Here is a 19,008-nt window from a genome sequence, read left to right on the forward strand (position 1 = left end):
GCACACTGGGTAAAAATACTCACCAAGTATATTGTAGGCTCTTTGTATGTCATTGTAAGATGTATATTCTATACATAATGCACCTGTGCATAAGGTTTTGAATAGTCAAAACTCTTTATGTAAACAGTGTTTTTGTGGACATTAGCTCTGACTACATATGAAAACCTGACAACTCATTATAAAAGGGGTCAGAATCACTGGGGAAACTCCCAATAATTAGCAAAAATAAAATGGCATGTCTAAGGAAGACCATGAGGACAATGGTCATTGGGAGCTGGGGCTTTGGAATACCTGTATTTTTCTGTGGCATCTGAAGCAGATTGGGGGGTGGGGAGTGAGCTGGTCTAACAATTATCAGTCTTGCTATTTGGCACTACAAAAGGCTGTTGACACAGATCATTGGATCTCTGGCTCTCTACAGGTCCTTACGTGCAACTGAGTTGTCAGTAGATTATTTTGAATGAGGGGAAGAAAGAATAAGATCCAAACCAGGCACCCTTTGTGTGTAGGGAAACACTATACTTATAATGGCATGAGCTTCATTCACAATTCTTAAAGTACTTGCAAGAACCTGCTTCGGCAGGATAAAGCCTGTGACTCATTAATGTAACATTTTTCGTCCTAATCTAAAAAAAAAAAAAATAGAAAATCTTAATTATGTTAGGTCTGGTATCTTTCAGAGAAGCTTTCTTAAGTGCCAACAGTCAATGTCACTGAAACCCTGAATTCTTTCTACAAACTCTTTGTGATGACCCCCTTCAAGGGCAGTGCATTGGTTCAAGATCTGGTTTAAAACTACTTTCCTTCTCTGTGGAAGCTGTGAGGAAATGAGAAGAAGATCGTGACACTTCTACTGCAATAAGCTTTGCAGGTAATCTATCTGGCCATGAGTTAGCTGTTGTCATCGGAGAAAGAAGGATTAGATCTGTCTAAAAAATATCATGTGTGTTGCACTATAAAAACACAAGTGAAGTTTAGAGCTCAGTTTTGAGAAATCAAGCTATCTGCTGCCAAGTTCACCAGTTTGTTCTAGGACTACTGGTTATGCAAGAGACCTCAGCGATGGTTACATGACCATGGAGGTTGTGTGGTGGTTGTTTACTCTTTTTATGTTGTTATAGTTTGTTCTTCCATAAGTCAAAAACAACCAGAAGTATTGGATAGAAAATATTCTGAAGTCTGCTGCAGGGAATATGCTGGTTATTTAAAGAGATAAGGATACTCTAATGAGAAATTGTATCAACAAGGGAAATGGTATAGAAAGTCCAGGTGAAAACAAACTAAAGGGAGTCGTAACTTGCCCAGCTATTCTTTCCACTTCCAAACCATAATTTATCTGATGAAAGAAATCCTTAGTGTGTTGTTTGCCATTCTCAGAGCATATGGGCTAAGTCTGGTTTGACTTGAGATGAGGGGAAAGGATTGACTTATGTGTAACCTGTGTTGTAACATTTCCTAACAAGCATCAAAACTTGGGATAGAAGATATAGAACTGTGTGCAGTGTACTTTTACTGTCCTAGACTTACTCAGAAGCAAGCATTTCTCAGGAGCCTGGTGAAAATAAGTAAAAGTCGTACTGAGATCAAGCAAAATAATCTGTCCTGACATCTTCATTGAGGGGTACCAGAAATATCACAATATCTGAAATCCACTGGGGGAAATGAGTCTGAAATGGCAGGGGTGTGCAGGAGCAGTTCTGAGAACTGGAGGAGGAGATCTAAAATTAAAACAACTTAAAAAAGGGGAGGAAAAAAAAACAGAAAAAAACAAAGCAAAGAAAGATGCTGCAGTAACTTAGCCCACTTGCTTTTGCATGGGTGTGGGGGAGATGGCAGGCAGCAGCTGGCTGCTCCAGAAAGCATATTTTTAATAAGTCTTGCAAATCTTCAGGGAAGGAGACATCCATTTCAAAAAATCAGACCTGTGAATGTTAATGTTTTCTTTTTTCCCTTTTATTTTCTGCCATCATCAGAAGGGACCTCAACAACTTTCTAAGGTATCATTTTCTGAAGACCTGTTTGGTTCTCTGTGTACACAACATGTTGCTGAGCCTGTCCTTCCCTTGGGAGAAGCCAATTAGATATCTGAACATGACTGAATTCTTAATTGTAGGCTTCAATCTAGTATGAAGTGTACTGCTGTTATTTATTTGGGCAGGGAGGGGAAAAACACCAGTAATGGCACCTGCTGGCCATGCTTTTCTTAATGCACCCTAGGATACTGTTGGCCTTCCTGGCCACAAGGGCACACTGCTGGCTCATGACATGAAACTCAGTTCTTTAGTGCTTGGAGATTGAAATGCTGTAACAGGTGTTAAGGGTCCCAGTACCACTACTAACTTTCTAACTCACTAACTTCCCAGGTTCTTACTGGACAAGAATAATGAAGATGCTGAGATAGTTTCTCTAACTTAACAGGGGCTACACAGGTGGCATTGGAAGTGGGCTATATTTACTGTGTAAGTCAACCATGGTGAAGAATCATCCCTCTCTCTTGTAAGCTACTGCTGTAAGAACCAGACCTAAACCAGGCTTGGGCACCAGCAGAGCAACCATGCCGTAGCTTGTCATCTGTGCCTTCCAGAAAGACTGGTGAAGCTGGAGCTGTTCTAGACCTGAGGCAACCCAAATCCCTGTGTATAGCAGGCCAGTGAGATTGGGTTTTCCAGCTAGCTTAGATGCTAACCTTCAAGTTAGGTAAATCCATTCTCAAGTCTAGTTTGGTAGAGGATCTCAAAATGCTGGTATATGTATATTAAGATAACAGCTGTTTTCTCTGCTATCCAAATTCTGAGATACTTGAGTCTTCTAAAGAAATCAAAATACCGAAGGCTATTCTGATATCAAATTACTTAAGTGAGCTACAGAGTTCCCTAACAAAAGCAATCTCATTCTGCTCCAAATGATGGTTTGTGGGTGAAGTTCGTCAGTGGTGCTCACTCAGACAGAGGCTTGTCCGGAGGCAGTGGTGAGTTGTGAATGGAAGGCAAAAACTCCAGGCTATCATTTTTCCTCAAACAGTCTTTCACTTTTGACTCCTTAATAGCTGTATTTGCCCTGTAAAGTGCTGAAGAGAGGATATATTGTTTTTTTCATTTGCACTCCTACTCATCTCTTCCCATGTGTTGGAGCAGCTGTCCTTTCTGTGGTGAGAAAGTACACAGGCAACTATTGATCATACCACTTTTCTTTGTAGTAATACAGCAGACACGTTTCTCTGCTTTTGACCTGAATCACATCCATTTTCTCCAATAAATCAGATACTGAGGAGTATCCTTATGAGAGAAATCTTTACATTTGTGGATGAAACAGGCCTTTAAAATAGATACAGAACTTCTGATAAGTGATCTCCAGAGTCCCATAACCATTTTGATGACTTCATTAGTGCCCGAACAACAGGGAGCGTCATGTGGGGGAAGGAAAAGGAGGTGGGAATTAGCTGGTAAGAGAAGTGATGTTCCCTGCTAAAAACATAACCTGCCAGAATTGGCACTGAGGACCTTGATGTATCTTTTTCAACTGCCTCATTCTTGTCAACCATACTAAGAAGGAAGCAAGACGTTCAATCTGCAGTGATAAGAGCCCCATGGAATAACAACAGATATATCTGTGGGACTGGTGCTGCCATGTATAGGAAGCCCAGCACCAGGCTTGACACATCACTGCTACGTGGCAGCAGTGGTTTGCCACAGCCCTGGCTCAGCACACAGGGTAGTGCTCCTTTGCGCTGTTTCCTTTGCTCCAGTGTGGAGTTCAGCAGGCATTTGACTTTTTCTTCCACTGGGGAATGCAGGGAGAAGTCAGTGGAAGGGGGAGAGGAAAAAATGTTCCTTAAACCCAGATGTGGGAAGAGGTGTGGTGTTTCTGGGAGACACTGCAAAGGACTTCTGCCTGTCCCTACAGTTCTGATTTTCCCCAAAGCGCAGTGCTTTCTCAGAGAGGAGCTAGTCCTGGCAGATTGTGAGAACAACAGAGGCGTTGGCATGTGAGATTTTGAGGCCAGCAGCACAGCATGATTCACAAAATCCTCAGCCCTTTCTTCCATCCTACCCTGTCAAAGTCAAGGCTGCTTCTCCTGCAGCACTGTCCGCTGACAACAGTGAATTTCTACTACTTAACATAGTAGCTTGCCACAGAAGTTGTGGTGCTCTTTGCTCTCTGGAGTTGCTTTCCCCTGGGGTGGGGTATTGGCCTCCCTGCAGTTGTCCTGCTGCTTGTTGTCTTCCTTGAATATCTGCTCCTAAGAGGAAAAGCTGGATTATGCTCCGCACTTTCCAGAACCCTGGTGAGGACTGTCACAGTCCTTACCAAACTGTTGTGCTGATGTTGGCTGCAGGCAATGACTGACACATGCACTGGGTGTCTTGTGGGACTGCTGGGACCAAAAATACTCTATTCTGTAAGCAGCAGAAGAGCATAGCATGTATGTCAAAGCAATCAGCATCCTTGATATTCCTCACTGAGATCCAGCAGTTCACCAGTTTTCATCCAACTGTGTCAAAAAAAAACCAACAAACAAACAAAATACAAAAAAATACAAAGCTGTGAAGAAAACGAATTCTGAAGATTCTTATTTAATGAACTCTGGAAATGAATACTGTAAGTGCAGTCTTATTTGAGTACGTCATTTTAAGTGGTTCAGTCTGCTACAACGTTATTCAGAGAGGAGAGGGAGAGTGCATAAATGGTCTGAAGGAGCAGATCCGAGGGTGAACGGAAGAACCAATTGTTTCTTTGAGTAACTTTTTAGACCTTTGTACAACCAAGAAGAAGAACTGGCAGTATAGTGAATTTTAATTTTTATACAGAGGGTGAATTATGGGCTTGAGTTAGTTGACGTGATTTGGTGTAATGCCACTGGCTTCAACAGAAAATTTACAGCAGCCACATACTGGCTCTGTGGCAATTTGTTGGGACCGTAATGAGAAATGAAAGTTGCAGCAAGATTCCAATTTTCTGGAAGATCCCATAGTGACTAAAGTAGAATGTATGACTGACTTAGTGATATATTTCTTCTGTAAAATGCATTGTGTCTTTGCCATGATGTCTGAGTTTAGGCATTAGATAAAAACTAAGGTGGCTGTTTGGGACCTCGACGTATTGGGAGACTAGCTCAAACTTCCAATAAGTCATCTGCTAGCCTGGAAAGATTGTTACAAAATGGTCTTCAGTTATTGTTGATATCTCAGAAGGTTTTTAGGATAGCTATTCATTTTAGGTTTGGGCTCCCTTGGAGTCCTTGGTGGATAGGCTCATGATAATGAAAGTGCTCGACTTCATGGATAGATGACTCAAGTGCTTCCTTTTTAAAGAGTTTTTAAAATAACTTCCTTTAAATTATAGAACCTGAAGGATTCAAAATGTGAATGCATGTATAAATATGGTGCGTGTGAAAATGTGTGGGGGAAAAGAAAGACCTGTTTAAAAATGAACAGTCTAGGAAAATTAAACTCCTTGAGTTCCTACAGCAAAGGTACAATATTTCCAAGTTACTTACAAAGAGAAAATGTTCAGGCAGCCAACATCTCAGCCTTATCAAGGGGACTATTTATTGTCAAGGCATCTTTCTAATCTGTGGCTTGCAGACTTGTCAGAGGACTGAAGAAAAGGAAATGAGTTGTTGAGGTCCCAGAGCCTTGGTGTGGAACAAAGAATACTACTTCTGTTGGTCTCTGTAGCCCTTTCTTCCCTACCTTTGTGGTGCTATGCCTGATGTCTGTAAGATAAGAGCTTTGATAGGCAGCTTCTTACGGGAAAATCTTTATTGAGGCTGTTTTCATTCAATTAACCATACCTTGCAGTTCCCTTGGGGCTACCAGCCAAGCTTCCAGGGATGCAGATGTTAGTGGCAAGTGAATTTATCTAAAGATAAAGTAAGATTTCTTCTGAAGCGTGTATAATGAGAAGAAACTTTACCTTTCATTTGCTTTTATGCTTGTGAGCCTATTTCAAACAAGTGAAGTCTTTGGTGTAACACAATTTGTTATTCTTGTATATGAGGCACAGATGTGGTCAGTAACCTCACTTTCACAGCCAAGTAAATGATTTTCATCTTGTTTCAAGGTCAAGTCTTTCTTGCATCATTTCTAGATTATGTCTACGGTTTCCCTCATTACAAGGGTTGAACTCGCTATGTATGTTGTTACACAAAAAGACAGGAATTTAATTTTTAAACCAAGCCAGACACCTATGTGAAATTGCTGGTACCCAGGTCCCTAAATATATTTCAAAATCTGAGGCTGTGCAGCAGATGGAGAATCAGCATTTAAAGAGTAATTTCACAAAGGATGCGGAGCATCTTTAGCAAAATTATTTCCTTTAGCGCATAGTTGCACGGCAGAAAGAAAGCAGAGCCAGCATCTTGCACTTGAAAATCATGTTTACTCTCCCTCTCATCATGTCTTTCCTACACCTTTTTTGTGTTGCAGATGCATCCAGTCCACACCATGATGTGATGCACACAGTGTACCAAACTAGTCATCTGCCTCTTGTTGGCACTGTGGAGCAGGTCAGAGTGAACACCTCCATTTGTCCCACAGGACACTGAATACTACTTATGTACTTAAGTGATTTTAATATGATATAAACATCAAATACATTGAACAAGGATTCTTGGCTTGCAATACTAGTCCAAGATAATGTCAGAGGCTCTTAAAAGCAGGCTATGAATATGTCAGCCTCCTGTAATTGGACTCCCATCTATATATGCCTCTGAGGTTATGTGCAAATATAGTGGCTGCAGGTTGAGTCAGTACCCTTGGAAACGTGCAGGAAAATCTCATCAGCTATGGATGCTTGAGTATCAAAGATTAGTGATAATTTTGATGGGGAAAATTCATACCTACATCATCTTTCAAGACAATAGTGCCACTGCAGATTGTGGGTAATGTGTCAGGAATAAATGTGTGTCTAGAACGAATCTCTAGCATTATCTTTTTCTGGACAGTGGGGACATGAGCAATGCACAAACAAGCCTGCAGTGTCTAGGAGGAGGAAAAAACTTTCTAGACAGGTGGAGCTCAGGAGTTTTCAAAAGACTGCATCTTATGCTTAGTGATCAAACAACTGCCATATGGTGCTGTTTTTCCTATAGCACCAACATATTTAGCTCTGCAAGGGGAAATCTGGGGAACTGATTCTCAGTGGCCGTGTAGGATCTGGCTAAAATTGGAGTAAAACATTATCAAAGCAGAACAGCTTTGGCAAAAGGAAGCTGTATAGAAATGATGGAGGGAGCTGTGCTTCCCCTCTGGCTAAGCCCAAGAAAGGTGTCTGGACAAGGTGGGGTCTGAAGTTGAGGCATAAAACCAGCATACAGCCTGGGTGGGTGTGAGGGCAGAAGCTGTTCTCACCATGAAGGTCTGAGACTTCAAGATTGCCACAGAACAGAAATATCGTCATAGTCAGTAGTTTCAGCCACTTCTGGCTTGGGTGTGATGCTCTCCCTAACTTTAGAGGAGGTGGTCTCCAGAAGTGCCAAGGACTCTTGTCCTCTAAAAAGTGCCAGCTTTCTAATGGGGTTTCAGGCAGGGCAAGGTAAAGTCAAGGCACCCCAAATTGCAACAGGTCACTTTGGAGAAGGAGACCATGCTGAATTTGACCTATATTAATTTATGGAAAGTTACCAACTGTACAGGTGTAAAAATAAATAAAATTGTTTTAGAACTTTTTATATAACTCCTCCACCAAGCTCAAAATCAACACCATTTCAGGGGAAATACGTATATAGATTAATAAAATTGCATATTACTGCTCTGATTCTCAGCTCTAAGACCAAATCTCATTAAGAGCTGTAGTAATAGCGCACATAGCTAGAAGCAAAATTTGGCTAAGAACCCGTTCGCTTGTGTAACACCATTTTTCATTGGAGAACTCAAAGTTGCTGCAAAACATATTTTTCAAAATTAGCTTTTAAATATACAGTAGTAATTTTTCCAGTGGCAAGCGTTACATGGTGCATTTGCACTGTAATGAACTTTCTGCTGTACCTTAAATTTGTCTTATTGTCTATCAAGTCTTGTTAATGTTAATCTTATTCCAGTGCTGACTCAGTTGATGACTATAATTTTGTGATGTAGGCAGCCCTAATTCGTGATCTGAGTTTTCAGAGTATCTAGAACCTTCCTTGAAAGCCATTTTGTGAGTGACTAAGAGTCATGAAAAATCTTTGGGTTTGGTGTTGAATGTTTGGTCTCTGTAAATGCAAAGGCACATTATTTGGGCAATACAAATGCAGGTTTAATTTTGGTTTTACCAATACTTCATTAATAAGGTGACCAACAAAGGAACCAATTATTACTCCTGAGCTCCTAACCAGCTTGTTGTGTCATGTTGGAAAGCAAAAAACAAACAAACAAAACAAAACAAAAAAACAGCAAAGAAGAGAAACCTATAGCATGAGAGAGAGCCTGAAAGGGGAATAGAATCAAAAGGGAAGAAAGACAAATTCAGGCTTTCTGCTCCAGTAGCTCATGTTGTAACTGTACTGTACTTCACGTGACTTGAAAGCATCCATAATGCTGCATTGCCAGCACTGTAAGCAAATAAACTATTTTTGTGCAGCAGTCTGTAAGCTGCGCTTCAAGAAATATTTTGTCATCTACTGACAGACATTTAGGAAGGTTCAGCAAGGACTGAGCAAAGAGTCTGGGCACTGGCAGGGTGAGGTGACTTTCCTCATCTTTCTTGATGGATTGCATTCAAGGCAACCTGAGGAGGGGTCCTGCAATTTTTCTGGCATGGCCATCAGCATTTTAGAATGAACAGTTCAGCTGGAAGGGAACTACGGAGATCACTGAGTCCAACTGCCTGACCACTTCAGGGCCAACCAAAAGTTGAAGCATATTACTGAGGACGTTGTCTAAATGCCTCCTGACACTGACAGGCATGGGCCATCCACCACCTCTCTAAGGTGTTTTGGTGTTTGACCACCTCGTGTTAAAAAAAAAGTTGTTCCTCATGTCTAGTCTGAACCTCCCCTGGTGCAGCTTTGTGCTGCTCCAACACATCCTGTCGTGGGTTACCAGAGAGAAGAAACAGGCACCTTCCTCTCCCTCAGAGAGTTAGTTGTGTTTTGGTTGTTGGATCTGTCCCTCATGGGCAATATCCTCTAAATCAAAAAGCCATCAGCCCTCCTGCCCTAAAGTCACAAGTTGGCATTCAGGGTAGCACTGTTTTCCTTTAATTTCTAAGTTGTTTTCATAACTTTGGGCTATGAAGCAGAGTTTATTGAAGTCTTATGTTCTTTCCCTCCCACTCGAGTTTCACAGGAGCTGTGTTTTTTTTTTCTGCTTTCTACTCAAGATCAAATTGCTTCTCCCTGTGCCACTTTAACTGCTGTTTGCTGAGCTCCCTTCGTACACGGTGCTTTCAGACTCAGGATGGGATCAGACCTTTTGAAGACTCTCCCACATGCCGGTTTCAAGGCTCACCTGCTTTTTAGCAAGCCAGCACTGCCACCAGTGAATTTCAATGTTGATATGTGCTTTCTCCCTACTTCTTGCTCTTTGTGAATGAGCTGTTGGCAAGCGCTCCTGACTGCAGCTGCTGATGCCTTAATCTCTCTGTAGGAGATAAGGAAGCTCCCTTTAGCGAGTCCCTGAAGTCCATTGCTGCAGTGTCAGAAAGCTTGGTTCACTGCAGGAATGGAGTGCGGCATGCAGAAGCAAGTTCTCTGAAATGATGGTAGAGCTGATTTTCTTGGGACCTACCTTCATAGTGCCTTGCAGCATAATGGGTGTCCTGCCGCTGGTGGTCTGCTTGCAGCTGTGTAAGTATGTCTCAGTTAGCCCTGGTGAGGGTATGAACGCTTGTATTTAGGATAAACATACCTTGTGTCCTAAAAGCCCCAGCAACATACCTTCAGGTGATGCAAAGCCAAACAATACAGGCTGAGATCTTTAATACTTGTGTTACGCTGCTGACTGCAAGGTCTTGGGGCTGGTTAGAACTGTGGCTGAGGAAGGAGCCCAGTGGTGAAGGACACCCTCTCCCTCCCAGCAGTCTGGCCTGGAGAGGAGTTTTCCTCTGCACTGAGCAGAAGTCAAAATTATTCAAAGCAGGTTAGGTTTGACCTACATTTTGTCTTTGCACATGTAAGTTCTCTGCTTCCTGCATCTTTTCTAGTGGTGACCTTTCGTTCTTAGGAAGTAGAGAAGAACTGCTTTGAGGCATCTCTGTGTGCTTTGTAAAGCAAAATTTTCCTTCCAACCAGAAAGAATAATTTGAAGATTATTTCAGTAACAGGAAATCCCACAGCTGAATTTAAAAAGAAGGAAACTTGTTCTTGTGAAATCTTCAAATATTGTAGGATTACATCTCTCTTTAGGTTCTGACATTAGGGTTGGGATGATTGCCATTGATTTATCATATGTGCCGTGTGCCTCAGAATAGGAGGTTTTGCCAAAGTCTTTCTCACCAGCAATCAAATCTCAGTGAGTGGAAAAGAACTGTGGTCTGCCTCACAGCTAGCAGGGGGAGGGAAGGGCAGCATGCTGGCGTTGGAGATGTCATATATTATGGCTGAGAAAAGTATGGATAATTTTCATTCAGCATTTTAATCACTAAACCTGAGAACAGAAAGTAGAAATTGGTCGTTCAGAGTAAGAGAGGAGACCTGAAGAGCACCATGTGGTAGTCCATTGCAGAGCTGTGCCAGTGCTTTTTTTATTATTATTTTTCCCTCCCTTCTGCTTTCTGGACGAACAGAAGTGTGCCTAAAGGAGGTTGGGGTTCAACAGGGCATCTGACCTGGAGCCAAATATCTGCATTTTTCAAATGGTGAGCTGAGACTCAAAGGAACAGAGAGCCATTCACAAGCTCCAGATGATGTCTGTATCCCCTGTATACTGCCCGCCACACTTCTCTTAGCCTCTGCTTCCCCCCAAGCTGCTCTAAGTCTTCAGATGATAGAAATAATGGTCTGGGGAGACCTTTATTTAAGGTGAGCACGAGCCTGAGGCCATGAGCCTCTTCCAGCATTACTGTGGCACCAGTGGTGCCATTTGACTTCATCATGACAAGTGCACAGTACCTCTTGCATAGGTCATAGGAGTTGCTAGCACTACTTATGGGCTATTACATGGCATTTCAAGGAAGTGATCTACAGGCAGTGACCAGGCAGCTTGGTATTCATTTATGAGTCAATGTGAAGGAAGTATGTGCCCACAAAAATGTGGGTTTTTTCTTTCTCAGTAAGGAAGGGGATGGAGAAGATGCATGTGAATGTGGACACAAGTGACTGCTTTTAGCAACTTGCCCACTGCAGAGCCAGCTGTCTCTATGGTCACACAGCATGCATTTGCTGGTGTCGTGGTGTTTGTAAGTGTTGTTCGTCACAGCTGACAACCTGCAGAGGGAAACAAAAACATTGTGTGGAAAACCATAAATGTCTGCAGGCAGCAACATCTCCAGTAGGTCTATCTGTAGCAGGAGTCAGCCATAAAGCTGAGCTGACCTATTTTATCTTGCTGGCTCCTGACACAGGCACAATGTTATCCAGTCACAAATCATTTTTGTGAGGGCACTTAACATCTGACCACATTTTGTTGGCTGGCCCTGCTTGCCTTCCATTACGATACCTGTCTTACCTAGGTAAACTCAGCTGAGCAGTCACAAATACCTCAGGGACAGAGAGCAGCTTGACCTTATCAGTGGATCTGCTTCTTTCGTTTGAAGGATGCTAAGGTTACCAAGTCAAAGGAAGGAGAGGGCAAGCAATGTTTGCTGGAGTAAAATATCCAGCCCTGCACAGTGACATGAGGCAGGGAGCCTGGACAAAGCCCAGGGTACAGCTCTAGGTTGTCACAGTGCTATGAAGGCTGAGGTAGAGTTACCTCTGAGGCCTTGCTTCTAGTGTGTATTGCTACTTCTGGGAGCTTAACTGCTGGTGTTCCCATGTCTGCTGTGTGTCTTTCCTTATTTAAAAAAAAAAAAAAAGGAAAGGAACTAGAAATCAATAAGCTTTATTGTGTGGCATCGCACTTAACACCCACAGGGAGCTGAGATCTTTTGATTAGTTTTACTTCTATGGACTAGCGGAGCAGTAAAAGATTGAATACCTGGACCAGGCACAAAAGGGCAAAGAGCATTTGCCAATGTTTTGGTTTTTTCCTCTGCTACGTGGTGATTGTTGCAGCCTGTTTCTGCTCTGGGATCCAATGTCATCTTACTGCTTGAAGAGTTGGTCTTTCACATCTGATCCCTTCAGGGCTGGCCATGTCCCTGTCTGTTTCAGGACTTCTCCCTTTTCCCATTGTCTATCCCTTTCACTCATGTCCCATCACAAGCGTTCAGCCCTGCTGACCCCATGAACGTGGCCCAGAAAATAGTCTCCTCATTTATGTTCTAGCCCTGTTCAATTTTCTTTTCCCTCCTGTGCTACCTCATGCTTCTGATCATCTGTGCTTGGATTTTGCATGGCGCCCTTCCTGCATCCATGTTTTGCTGGATCATGAGCAGTCAGCACAATTCATTTGCTGTGAAACACAACTTGTCAGCAGATTGTTCTTGTTTAATACAAAATGGTGGAATTCAGTGTAGTCGGTGCTGCCTCTAATCTTTGTGCTATGAACTCTCCCCCTTGGTAGATTTTACTTGTGCAGCATCTCCCTTTGTCCCTCTTTAGTGGCTGGCACACGAGCAGAGATTTATGAACTTGAATCACTAAAATAGCTTGTAGCATAAATGGGCTCGCTATTACATGTTGTGGTTAACCTGTGGTGATCGTCATCCAGCTTGGAATATCAAGTTTCAGTCGCAAAGAAATAGCATGTCAGTCACTGTTGATATCAGTCTCTGCAGTCCCACTGAAGGCAACACAACTACGCCATTTCACACCACACATGGTGTGTGCCAGTCTTATCTGGCATCTATAGCTCTAATAAGAACATACGCTTTGCTAAATTAAGAAGGAGTATTTTTGTGAGTTAGTAGAAGCATGCTAAGCATTCTGACTTATTTTAGGGATGTGTCTTAAAAACATTAAAAGGGGCATGAAATAATAATATGTAATTTAGCACTGTGGTGACTGTCAAGTGTTGTCATGCTACTGGAATCACATGTAATACACAAGCTGCCAAGAGGCATCGCTAATAGAATTTGCATTAATATACAAAGCTTCTTTAAAAATTAACTAGCCAAAGTAGAGCGATGTGTGCTAAGACTCTCAAATGAGAGAGACACATTGAAGTAGTAGTGAAAGAAGCAGTCCCAAAGCTGCTTGCAGTGATGAGGGCAGCTAGATATACTGCCCCAGCCGTTCCCTTCTGCCCAGATGTGTGCAGGATGATGGGGATGCAGACATAACCTGACAGCATGAAGCATTGCCGTGGAAACTTTTGAAGGAAAGGATAGGTTTGGACTGGACCCAGAGGCTGTTGTGCTGCTGCCGAAGGCTGCTGCACTGCAACTGTAAGCTGGAAAAGCTGTAAAGAAATTCAAGGGACCTGTTAAAGCACTGAAAGAAAATGCGATCTCTTCTAATATATTATTTCCACCTTTTAGAAACACCAAACCAGGTGGCACCAGCACTCTGCAACTTACACAACATAAGTGTGGGTCACACATTTGTATGAGTGTATGCTGAAGGCAAACACATTGCAGAATATTCATATAGGACACAATGTCCAGTATCAACAGTGAGACACGGCAGAACTCATCAAGTGATGATATAATCCTCACTCCATAGTGAGTCCCTTTGTTTTTGTGTTCATCAGCCTGCAGACACAACAGCAGACTGCCTAGTTGGGGTGTTGTATACTTGCTTGAGTTCATATATTAGCAAGAGACATGCACCTTTAATGCCTGACGCCTTCATTTTCTTCATGCAGTAGAAGTGGCTGGAGGTGCATTTTGCTATTTCACATGGGGGAGGAAATGGTTGGTTACCTTTTGCTGGAAGGTGATAGTATTTGTGCTAGCACTTTGGCAGGTTGTGATCAGCTCTCCCTTAATACCTTAGCTCAGTTTGGTCTGAGCCATGGTGTGGCCCTTAAAAAGGATCTGGCCTCATTGCCCACTGTCATCCTTTGCATCCGCCAAGTGACAGGAAACAGGCCCAAGGTTCTCAGCCTCTTTCCTACCAAGAATTTCCCTCTGCGTACGCATATTTTCTTTCCTTACTACCTGTAAGTGAATGCTTACTCCTGCTATCTATTAAAAATATTCATAATTCCCAGCCTTCTCATGTACTGTCACCTTGAAATATTTATAAGCCACAATCCTGTCCCTTCTGAGTTGAGGCAGTGCCATCATTTCTATTGCAGTCACATATTCCTCAGTGCCTTATTCCAGGGTTTGTAACTTGGCAGTGGAAGTTTGGTCTGGGCTGGAATTTGGAAAGTGAAGTTTCAGATTGGGAGCAATAAAAAAAATCAGATATATCCATTAGCTCTTAAGCTTACAGAACAGCAAGGGAGATGAGCGTTTTTTGCTGCTGCATGCTGGTTTTGGTAAGTTAGTTTTTCTAAGTGAAATGAATTTCAAGCAGTGCAGCCTTTCTGCCTTTGCTGCAGCTGCCATCCCCTCAGCTTCTCCATCTGCACTGTGCATGCAGCCTGGAGAGGAGAGCGCGTGTTCAGGCACGGCAGCAACTTTGGCGGGCACCCTGGTGTGGGACAGAGCTGCAGGCCAACGCATGGCTGAAGGCTGTGAAAGCTGCCCCTTTTAGGATGCATCCTGCAGTCAGAATCTACCCCTGGCCAGCACCAGCAGGCTTTTTCTCTCTCTGTGGATGAAGAAGGCAAGGCACAGACTTTTGTTCCCTTTTTGTTTTAAAGGAGCTCGTTACCGTAAGACCTGACGTACTTAATGAGCCTGTGTTTTTCTGATTCATCATTTCAGCTGTTTATTCATATGGCCGTCTGGGTTACTTTCCCTCTCCACTCCCCAGGAAGTCATGTTATTGGTGATAAGTGCTCAGCCTGCCACTAGCGTCAGAGGACTCTGTGCACAGATTGAGCTCAGGGGATGTGAGCGTCCCCTCGGGAGGTCTGAGGGGGTGGCTGGCAATAGGAAAACACCTACGCTGAGTTTTGTGGCAAAATGAGACATAAACGCTTTCTCAGTGAGTCGGTAACTCAGGCAGTTGCTGACCAGACGCATTGAGGAGCAGGACAGGAAGGTAGAACATGGGGAGGATGTCAAAGGATCCTGATTTGCATCCAGTGTGGGATGAGCTGGTAGCTGGAACATGATTAGAAGCTGTAAAAATGGATGTTGGGAGCTGGGCTTCACCTGCTGGGAAACAAGGAGTGGAACCTGGCTCAACCCGTCCCCAGAGATGCACTGAGAGCACTGGGGTGGGTCCGAGGACCAAAATGAGTGAAGGAACTCTAAACTTAGTAAGATTCTGCCTTTATATAAAAATGAAAATAGATATGTTTCCTTCCTTTCTGTGCCTCTGCTGCAGCGAATATCATTCTGGTGACTGTCCCAGGAGCTCCCTTTGCTGTGTGCCTTTGGAGTCCTGCTCCCCTGGCCAGCATCACCCGGGCAGAACGGGATGGAGGAGGGCTGGCTCTCCCAGCACCCTGCTCCCAAGGTGGGAACTCAGGCTACAGCCAGGAGCTGGGAGTTGCTTCAGCTCCCAGGTTTTGGTGCAGGACTCCCCTGGGTCACAGTTCAGACTGCCCCAAACAGCTTTCAAAGCCAAGAGCCAGGAAGTGCTGAGATGGTTCAAGCAACAGTAAGCAGCTTCTCCTTGTGGTGATGGTCCTGCTGGGATCTGGGGAAGGAGGGTTTGGGAGGACTGAGGGGGGACTGGCAGCTGGAAACAATGAGAGAGTGAAAGGAAGGCTGAGGCTGAGGCTGAGACTCAGGGGATGCCTCTTCTGTGAGAGAAGGATCAGGTTTTGGGACGGGGTAGCACATGCTGAGTGCAGTTTGCTCAGGATGAGTTACGGAAAGGGTGTTGTGTGTGAAGCACCTGCTCCATGCTGCTGCTGAGAGTATTTATCTTGGTTCCATGCTGTCTTCCATTTCCCCAGAAGCAAAGCCAGTCCCATAAGGCCTCTCTTTTTCTCACCTTCCTCCTGAAGCATGATTGTTTGAAAAGGTTCAGGAATCACGTATTTGGGAGATAAGCTTCCAAGGGAAAACAGCCTGCAGAGCGGGGCACACCAAGCCTCCGTGTCTGCTACATGCTGTACCCGGAGGCTGAGTCAGGAGCACATTGGGAAATACCGATCTGATACTGTGGAAAGTGCCTGCAGCTCCACAGCTGGGATCTGAGCCACTGGAGGGGCTGAAGCAGCAGCAAAGTATGCTCACGGAGGATTTAGAGTGTCATCTTCCCCTCTGTTTCCAGTAGTGTGAATTGCTTAGCCTGAGATTCTGCCAGCTGCCATTCAGCCATGCTGTACAGACCCAGTTTCCTGGAAGTGAGGAAAGAGCAAGTCCAGAGCCTTGTCCCACGTCTGGAGCAAAGCTGCTGTGTACCCAAGGAAATCCCAGTGCCTCACAGTGAAGGCCCCGTGCTTCCAGGCTATTGCAGTACAAGGGATCCAGCAATGTAATGAGCAGAAGAGAGACTAGGTCAACAAAAGGAGCAGGCATGCGTCTCTGAATTATAGCCTGGTCCCTTAGTTATACCACTGACTAAAACAGAGGTTGAGTATTATGGGTTTTTTTAAATTATTTTCCCAGGGTCTCAGCAATGCCCCAGACCCTGGAGCATCCAGGCGGGCAGGGGCTGCTTGGTCCTGGCCATCTTCTGCTTAAGAGATGGCAGCAGGCTTTGCAGCTGGGACTTCAGTCTGTGTGCTAGCTGAAACCCCAATAACACTTCTTGTTGAGTCAGTGTCTCTATGGGAGCATTTTCCAATATAACTTTGGTACTGTAAATACTGGAGATATTTACTTTGTTTCAGGGGAGTGAGATCTTCAGTATTCCAGCATGCTATTTATTTCCTTAGCTTGGCTTAGCCTTTATTGGCTGCGGGTGGCTGGGCAGGGGAGGCAGGCAGCAGTGGATTTCTGCTCATTTTCTCTCTGATATGTGAGGTATATCCTGCACAAGAAAATGGCTTTGGAAGAGACTGTCTGCAAGAAGCAGGACTGACACTGGGTGTGACAGAAGTCACACAATACAGAAATATTATAAGCAAAATTACACTGAAGATGTTATCCTCAACTCACCAATGATTTCCTCTCTCTAAAATGACCTGATGAATACTTGTAGCATGAAAAAGAGAGGCTATCATAGAATGGCTTAGGTTAGAAGGATCTCAAAGCCCAGCCAGTGCCGACCCCCAGCTGTGAGCAGAGCTGCCCCTCACCAGCAGGGCTGGGATGCCCTCCAGGGATGGGAAACCCACAGCTCTCTGAGCAGCAGTGCCAGGGCCTCCCCTCCCTTTGTGTAAAGAACTTCCTTCTGACACCTAACCTAAATCTCCCCTATTTTAGTTTAAAGCCATTCCCCCGTGTCCTGTCGCTATCAGACTGCATAAAGAATCAGTCCCCCTCCTGTTTATAAGCTCCCTCAGTTATTGGAGGGCTGTAATGAGTCTCCTAGAAGAGTCTTCTCTTCTCCAGGCTGAACAAGCCCAACTTCCTCAACTTTTCTTTACAGGAGAGGTACTTCGGCCCTTCGATCATCTTCATAGCCTCATCTTCATAGCATGTGGACCTGCTCCAGCAGCTCCACATTCCTCTTGTGCTGGGGGCCTGGATGCGGCAGGACCCCCTCCAGGTGGGACCTCACAAGGGCAGAGCAGAGGAGGCCAATCCCCTCCTTCCCCCCATTGGCCACCCGATTTTTGACGCAGCCCAGAATACTGTTGGGCTTCCAGGCTGCAGGAGCACACAGCTGGCTCACATACAGCTTTTTGTCTGCTGGAACCCTCAGGTGCTTCTCCGCAGGGCTGCTTCTCAGTGAGTTATACTCTCCCAGTGACTAATATGATGATCTCCTAAACAGAGTATTTGTCAAACACAAATGCTGCCATTGAGGCACACGTTGGCTCAGGCATTTTTGCAGCAAAGCACCAAGCTTAGACTTGATCTGCCCACGCAGTGCGCTACTGCGTTGATCTGATGTTCGTCCCAGCCATCCTTGGCCTCTCGCAGGGCTAGTGAAGGCAAACGCAGCCAAACCCTGCCTGCAGCTCTGTAGCATATGATGAGGGTGTGCTGCCAGTGACTGGGTGCCACCCACTTTCTCACCAGGAAAATTTCTCCTGAAACACGTGGCTGAAGCAGGAAGGAGACCTGGGCCAACCTGTGTGAAGCCAAAATATTGCACAGACACCAGCAATGTACCCGCTCACACGGGGACCCGGTGTCATTGCCAGAGGGTGAATCAGGTCTGCTCCTTAAATTTAGACTTGTCAGCCCTCATCTCTCTCTGCAGCTTTGTGAAGCGCATCAGGATCCAGGGTAGTTACAAAACAATGTCAAAGGTGTTAAAATGATTACCATAGAAATACGTCTGTTTTTTGCAGTACTGCCTTGAAATACCACGGAGCCGCAGGAAAGCAGAAGGATGGCACCCGGCTGCCGGAGCATGTCTTGTGTGGATGTGGAGAACAGAAACCTGCCGAGATGGTGAGATTTTCCTTCCTTTTCAAATCATCAGTTTATAGAATTAGAAAAAAGCGATTCTATTTCCCATGCGATGCAGATCGCAATCTAGCCTCTAAATCCCTCTAACCTGATTAAGGCCTTAAGAGTTCCAACTATTGCAAAATATGAGTTTTTTCATATAAATATCTTAGCTTAATGTCCCCAGTGCAGTGAATAAAATTAGGTGCCTACGTTCTATCTCGAGGAATTCAAATAGCTCAGCCTGTAGGAACCAATCAACCCTAGCAAAGCCTTTAACAAGTCTACGTATGTAAACATAGTTTACATATATATAAAGCTTACATACATTTATGTAAATGCATTTTTTGTATAATATTGCAGTTTACAGCTGATCTTCAGAGGGTTTTTTTCTAAACCTTTCTATGACGTGTAGCTGGGCAAACAGCCTGACCTAACCCAGACAGTTTAGAAAGATGCCTGTTATTT

The 19,008-nt window shown here is 44.1% G+C and overlaps 1 protein-coding gene across 3 annotated transcripts in view; it reads left to right on the forward strand.

Moving 5' to 3' along the window:
• PAK5 (p21 (RAC1) activated kinase 5) overlaps positions 1–19,008 on the forward strand; it is a 316,295-nt gene that overhangs the window by 103,761 nt on the left and 193,526 nt on the right. For all 3 annotated transcript variants that reach the window (XM_046938631.1, XM_046938634.1, XM_046938630.1), the window contains one exon: positions 18,441–18,543. The gene's annotated coding sequence lies outside the window, so the exon portion shown is untranslated. The remainder of the gene's footprint in view (positions 1–18,440; positions 18,544–19,008) is intronic.

Source organism: Gallus gallus, chromosome 3 (genome assembly GCF_016699485.2).
Source record: "Gallus gallus isolate bGalGal1 chromosome 3, bGalGal1.mat.broiler.GRCg7b, whole genome shotgun sequence".
Taxonomy (NCBI): Eukaryota; Metazoa; Chordata; class Aves; order Galliformes; family Phasianidae; genus Gallus; species Gallus gallus.